This window comes from Palaemon carinicauda, chromosome 5 (assembly GCF_036898095.1).
Source record: "Palaemon carinicauda isolate YSFRI2023 chromosome 5, ASM3689809v2, whole genome shotgun sequence".
NCBI classification, from domain to species: domain Eukaryota; kingdom Metazoa; phylum Arthropoda; class Malacostraca; order Decapoda; family Palaemonidae; genus Palaemon; species Palaemon carinicauda.
The window spans coordinates 15,656,262-15,663,761 of record NC_090729.1 but is presented as its reverse complement, the minus strand read 5'-3'; positions in this window follow the sequence as shown (position 1 = coordinate 15,663,761).

Sequence of the window (7,500 nt, the reverse complement as noted above, 5' to 3'; positions counted from 1 at the left end):
CTACTGTATCAGCACCAGAGTGGTCTTGTTGGAGCAAGTAGGGAGGCTTCTCTCAGGTAAGAGGAACATCCCCTGTATTTTGTCGAGCCATAGACTGAAAGTGCATATCCGCCAACGGTTGTGAAGGGCGGTTCTACTGATGAGAGTGACGACTTGTGACCATATTTTTGAGCAGCAGATGGACTCGTCTATATCAGTACCGGTCTGTGTCATAAGACCAATATATTTGTGCCTTTAACTATTGTCAAAGCAGATGAAGGTTTAATATGAGTGTTGTAAGATTATGTACTTTAATATTAAGGTTTAGATTGTGATATAGGTAGGATTATTGTTTCTTTTTGTATGTTCTCCCACTTCTTTCCTTTCTGTTTAGTAATAGGTTAGCGTGGTGGGTAAAGGCTTTTGGGTACCTTAACATTAAAGATTTGATTTCCTCACTATGAGTAGGGTTTAGTTTTAGCATTAGGTGACTCATTGAGTTAATCGATGGCATTTTGTACTTAATTAATTTATTACTTTTTGTGGGCCATCAGTGTTAGTACCTTTATTGTTGTAATAAATATTGTGAAATTTTTGCCCTTGTGTCTTTCTGGTTTTCCTCGTTCTTACTGATTTGAGTTTTTGTCACTGGATTGGTGAATAAGTTAAAAGAACCCGTTATGGCTTCCTTCTAGAGGGAGTTCGTAACATATTTTGGCGACCGTGACAGGATCCAGGACAAACTCAATCGGTGGTGCGAGTTACCAGACTGTGCTCTGGGTGAGATTTTTCAGTATTTTTTTTTGTTGTGCTTCACCACCTTCCTTCTTTTCCTTTTCATTATGTCTGATGTAGAGTTTAACCCTGCCGAATTTTTGGCTTCTGAGGATTGTGTTAGGTATTTGGGTGCTTTGACTAAAGAAAATTTGAAAGCTTGTGCTAGGTCGTTAGGCATTTCTTTGACAAATAGGGAATTGAAAAAGGATGTATATAACATGGTAAAGAATAGGCCGTGTGAACTTAAACAAACTGCTGATGAATTAGTTAGTGAAAGCATGAGTGAGTCTGATGTAGAAGGGGCTCCGGGATTGAGTCTTTTTCAGGATCCGTCTCAATGTGGACTGATTTTTGAAGGGTATGGCAGTCTGCCTGATGGTAAAAGTCGTCAGACTGAGGGGGTTCCTCGTACTGATAATGTGTCTCCAGCTGTTCCTACTCGTTTGGTCAAAGGAGAAAATAAGCCACTAGTTAAGGATTTCCAGAACATGTTAGAACTAAAGAAGTTAGAGTTTGAGGAGTTTGAGAGAATCAGAGCTCATGAGAGAACGATGCTTAGCATGCAGTTAGAGCTGGCCAAGATCCAGCAAGGTAAGAAGTGTGAGAGTACCCGCATCCATGAAGATATTGGGGAAAAGTTTAGCTTTGGGGATGCTCTAAAACTTGTACCTTGTTTTACTGAGGAGAATGTGCCTGAATTCTTTAAGGCTTTCGAAAGGGTTGCTTCTAGGTTGTCTTGGCCTAGGGAGGTCTGGACAGTGTTGATTCAATGTCGCTTACTGGGCAAGGCTCAGAAGGTTTATAATGCCATAGAGGAGCAAGTATTTCGGGATTATGAGAAAGTGAAAGCTTTGATATTAAAAGCATATGATTTGGTTCCCGAGGCCTACAGGCAGAGGTTTAGGAATTTTAACAAAACCCCGAACATGACTTATGTGGAGTTTGCTCGTGTAAAGCAGGAGCATTTTGATGATTGGCTCAAGAGTCGCCAAGTAACTACTTTGGCTGCTTTGAAAGAGTTGATATTGATTGAAGATTTTAAAAAATCGTGTGGTAAAGATTTAAGAGTTCATTTAGAAGACTTGAAAGTGACTTCTTTTCCCAGAATTGCTCAGTTGAGTGATGAATATATATTGACCCATAAGGTTGGTACTGAGAACGTCAGGGGTAATTTCCCTGTGGTCAAGGGTAACTGGGAGAGTAAAAAGAAAGTGTATGTTAACCAAAATAATTCTAATTTCCAGGCTTACTCTAACTCTAAAGCAAATTCCAATTTTCAGGCCAAAAATCAACCAAACAGTAATCCTAGTGGTAATTTTGTAGATAGGAATTCTGCAAAAACTAATAATGCTCATCCTAGTCGTACTATAACAAGTGGTGTGGGAAGTAGAACCTGTTACTGGTGTAATAAGACAGGACATATCCAAGCTAATTGTTTTGCTCGTCAGAGGTATTTACAGAGGCAGACTACTTCTCCTATTGCTGTGGTGAATAATGTTAAGGCTTCTCAACAATCTGTAGAGAATGAAGAAAATGGTAACAAAGGTAATAAAGAGAATGATTCCCCCATGTGACTGTCATTTAATAAGTATATTTGGCCAGGTAAGCTGAGATTTGAGAAGGAAGTTATAAATATAAAATTTTTGAGGGATACAGGTGCTGCTCGATCTTTATTGTTAAGAAGTAGGTTACCTCTTAACGTGAAGATCGCTAACTATATAATTTTAAGTGGTTTTCCGGACACTGTTGTGTCGGCTCCTGTGGTTGAAGGAGAGATTGACATATTGGGTGTCGTAAAGAATATTAATCTGGCCATTGTTGATAAACTGCCTATACCTGGGATAGATGGTATCCTAGGAAATGACTTGTGTAATGTGGAGGGACAAGAATTGTTTCCCATTTTAACTTTAAATAAATTACCCATTGCTGTAACTACTCGCTCCCAGAGGAAAGGGCGTAACCTCTTGATGGACGGAGAGGATTTACATTAAGACCCTGTTCAAGTAGATGTAGCAGTAGGAAGGCTCGAGTCAGTAGGAAGTAGTGGTAGTAGTAAGGTAGTTAGAGCATGGAATAGGGCTGACTTTATAAAAGCTCAGCATGATGAATTTGATGTGGAAATAACTGAGGGGGATGATATTTCTAAGCCATGTTTTGTATCGGAGAGAGGATTATTGTGTAGATTAAGCCGTTCTGCTTTTATGGAATCCTCAGAGTATCATAAGCAGATTTTGGTACCTAAACAATTCAGAGACGAATTGCTGCAGTTAGCTCATGAGGATCCTTTCTCAGGACACTTTGGGGTAACAAAAACTTTTAAGAGATTAACCCAGTTTTTTTGGTGGCCTAATATGAAAAGGTGTATTAAGCAGTTCTTGCGAACTTGTGTAACGTGCCAGGTCATGGGTAAACCTAATCAGGTATTGCGAAAAGCTCCATTAAAACCCATCCCTGTAATTGGTGAACCATTTTCTGAGATTGTCATTGATGTTGTTGGTCCTTTACCTAGAACTCAATCGGGATATATGTACTTATTAACTGTGATGGATAGGGCTTCTCGGTTCCCAGAGGCTTTCCCTCTTAGGAAAGTAACGTCAAAAGCTGTCTGGGAAAAGTTAGTAGAATATTTTTGTCGTTATGGGTTACCTTGTACCATTCAATCAGATTGTGGTACTAACTTTACTTCCAAGTACTTTAAGGACAGGTGTGCTGAACTGGCCATTCAGCACATCACCAGTGTCCCATACCATCCTGAAAGTCAAGGGGTTGTGGAAAGGTTCCACCAAACCTTAAAAAGTATAATTGGCAAGTACTGTTATGAAAGGGAGAGTAGTTGGGATAAGGAACTACCTTATGCGTTATTTGCAATAAGAACTCACCCAAATGAATCGACTGGTGTTTCTCCTTTCAGATTGGTGTATGGTCATGAGGTTCGAGGTCTTTTAGAAGTGTTATTTGAAGTGTTGATTGGGGGACGAAAACAAATTCAAAATCTTAATATATTTTTATCTAATTTGAAAAATAAATTGAGTGGTGCCTGGAAGTTTGCCAAAGGTAATCTGGAAGCTTCCCAGGCTAGTATGAAAGCATTCCATGATCGTAAGGCCGTTAGTCGTTCTTTCGAATCTGGAGATCTGGTTCTGGTTTTAGATATGGACCCTGATAGTTTTCTGAAACCCAGATTTAAAGGTCCATGGAAGGTAATAAGAAAGGTGTCTGACTTTAACTACGAATTAGATTCTCCAGGTTCTACTAGGAAGAGTAGAATTTTTCACATTAATAGGTTAAAGAAATATGAAGGTAGAAATCCAAGTCCATTAAATATTGTTTATGAAATGCCATGTCCTCTAGCTACTGTATTTTATGATAACGTTGATGACCATGAAACTGTAGAAAATTTAAGAACTAAGGTTGAGATTTTTAATAAGGCAAATGTTTTGTTGGAACATCTGGATGAAGTCCAGAAGAAAGATTTGTTATGTTTGATAACAGCTTTTCCAGAAGTGTTTAGAGAGGCTCCAGGGCTTACTTCATGGCTTGAACATGATGTTGAGGTTAGTGATGCTCTTCCAGTAAAGCAGGCTCCTTACCGCCTGAACCCAGAAAAAGCCAAAGTAGTCGAGAAGGAGGTACAGTATATGCTGGACCACAATCTTATTCAACCCAGTTCAAGTCCTTGGAGTTCTCCTATTGTTCTGGTAAAGAAACCTGATGGTAATTATAGAATGTGTGTTGACTACAGTAGGGTTAATCAGGTAACAAAGAGTGACAGTTTCCCTCTTCCCCGGATTGACGATTTAATAGACCGAATAGGTAATGCCAAATTTGTAACGAAATTAGACTTATTGAAGGGTTATTGGCAGGTGCCATTGTCTCACAGGGCCCGTGAGATTTCGGCATTTGTCACCCCCAATGGGTTATATGAGTGTAAGGTGATGCCTTTTGGTTTGAAAAATGCAGCCTGTACGTTCCAGCGCCTTATGAATAGAGTGATATGCGGGCTGGAGGGTACCGAAATATATATTGACGACTTGGTGGTATATAGTCAGGACTGGAAAACCCATGTTGAAAGGTTAAGAAAACTCTTTCAGGTTTTACGAAAGGCTGGTTTGGTTGTAAACATCGATGAGTGTGAGTTTGGTAAGGCTGTAGTGACTTATCTGGGTCATGAGGTTGGTTTGGGGAAGGTTGCTCCTAAACATGCTAATATTGAGGTTATAGCCAACATTCCTCAGCCGCGTAATGTCCGTGATGTCCGCAAAGTTCTTGGCATGTTAGGGTATTACAGGAGGTTCCTGAAGAATTTTGCTGACATCGCCCAGCCTTTAACTAATCTATTGAAAAAGAACACTAAGTTTTTGTGGAGTACAGAATGTGAAAAAGCATTTTCTAATTTGAAATCGGTATTAGTCTCGGAACCAATTCTTAGCTCTCCCAATTTTAATAAACCTTTTATTTTGGCGGTGGATGCCAGTGACGTGGGTGTTGGAGGAGTTCTGTTTCAGAGAGATGATGAGGGGGAAATGCACCCTGTATCTTATTTCAGTAAAAAGTTACTCCCGGCTGAAAGAAGGTATTCCACCATAGAGAAGGAAGCTTTGGCTCTGGTGAAGAGCGTAACCCATTTTTCTATTTACTTATCTAGTTCTCTCCAGGTTGAAGTGTTGACGGACCATAACCCGTTGGTATTTATAAATAAGATGAAGGGAGCGAATCAAAGAATTCTGCGATGGGCACTTCTCCTTCAGGAATATAACCTGGTCTTTCAGCATATAAAAGGAGTGGACAACAAGATCCCCGATGCACTTTCTAGGATGTGAAGTGTGGGCTGCTGTGCCGTTCCTGATTTTTTTTTCTTTTCTTTTCAGATGATGTATAGGCTATTAATGTATTCTAACGTTGTTTTTTTTTTTGCAATCCCGGAGTTCCCTGTTTTTTTTTTTTTTTTTTTTTGGTGGGGGTGTCCAGTTAGGTTAAGTAGTCTTAGTGTAAGTGTTTTGGTTGGTCATGTTTACTTTCTTATTTTCGTATTAAGGTTAAAAAAAAAAAAAAAAAAAAAAAAAAGTATTTTTCCTGTTCAGTCAAATTAATTTTTTTTTTTTTTTCGTTGAAGGAGGAAGGTGTCAGGCAGTAACGTAATTTTAAAGTAAAATTTTGTTGTTTTGCCTTTTTGCACTGATGGCTTTCATTTTTATTTTGTTTACAATTTTGTGAAGCTAAATTAAGTATTTTGCTGTTGGTTTTACCTTAGTACATATATTTTGGTTGAATGTAGTGTTTAATTTGCTTTGGTCTAAATGTAATGTTTAATTTACTTTGGTTGAAAAAGCTTAAGTTTTGTGGCGCCATCTATTGAGTGCATTTTGAAGTGCGGCCTTCCTCAGTATTTTTACTTCCTTGGCAAATTTTTAACCCATTTATTTTTCTTTGTGGTGACTGGGAGTGTTGTAAGGAGAGGTGACTTCTGACTCTCCTAAAGTATTCTTGGGAGTCGAGTTCAAGACCGTTGAAGACTCTGGAGCTGCTGATCTGCCTTGGATGATATATACAATTTGTCATTGAGCTGCTTCTTAATGTGGAAGGCAGTTTACCTGTGAAGCTACGTGCGAGAACAAGACTTGCAACAGTGATTCAAGTGATCTACTGCTTAACCTGGACCTTGGCAGTTTTGTGTAGAGCAGGGCTCGAGAGCCTTTTTTTTGATGGATATGTCTACTGTATCAGCACCAGAGTGGTCTTGTTGGAGCAAGTAGGGAGGCTTCTCTCAGGTAAGAGGAACATCCCCTGTATTTTGTCGAGCCATAGACTGAAAGTGCATATCCGCCAACGGTTGTGAAGGGCGGTTCTACTGATGAGAGTGACGACTTGTGACCATATTTTTGAGCAGCAGATGGACTCGTCTATATCAGTACCGGTCTGTGTCATAAGACCAATATATTTGTGCCTTTAACTATTGTCAAAGCAGATGAAGGTTTAATATGAGTGTTGTAAGATTATGTACTTTAATATTAAGGTTTAGATTGTGATATAGGTAGGATTATTGTTTCTTTTTGTATGTTCTCCCACTTCTTTCCTTTCTGTTTAGTAATAGGTTAGCGTGGTGGGTAAAGGCTTTTGGGTACCTTAACATTAAAGATTTGATTTCCTCACTATGAGTAGGGTTTAGTTTTAGCATTAGGTGACTCATTGAGTTAATCGATGGCATTTTGTACTTAATTAATTTATTACTTTTTGTGGGCCATCAGTGTTAGTACCTTTATTGTTGTAATAAACATTGTGAAATTTTTGCCCTTGTGTCTTTCTGGTTTTCCTCGTTCTTACTGATTTGAGTTTTTGTCACTGGATTGGTGAATAAGTTAAAAGAACCCGTTATGGCTTCCTTCTAGAGGGAGTTCGTAACACACACACACACATATATATATATATATATATATATATATATATATATATATATATATATATATATTATATATATATATTTATATATATATGTGTGTGTATGAATAAAAATGTATATATATATATATATATATATATATATATATCTATATATATATCTATATCTATATATATATATATATATATATATATATATATATATATATATATATATATATAAATTTTTGTGTGTGATTGTGTATATTAATATATATATATATATCTATATATATATATATATATATATATATATATATATATATATGTATTTATATGTATATATATGTATATATATATATATATATA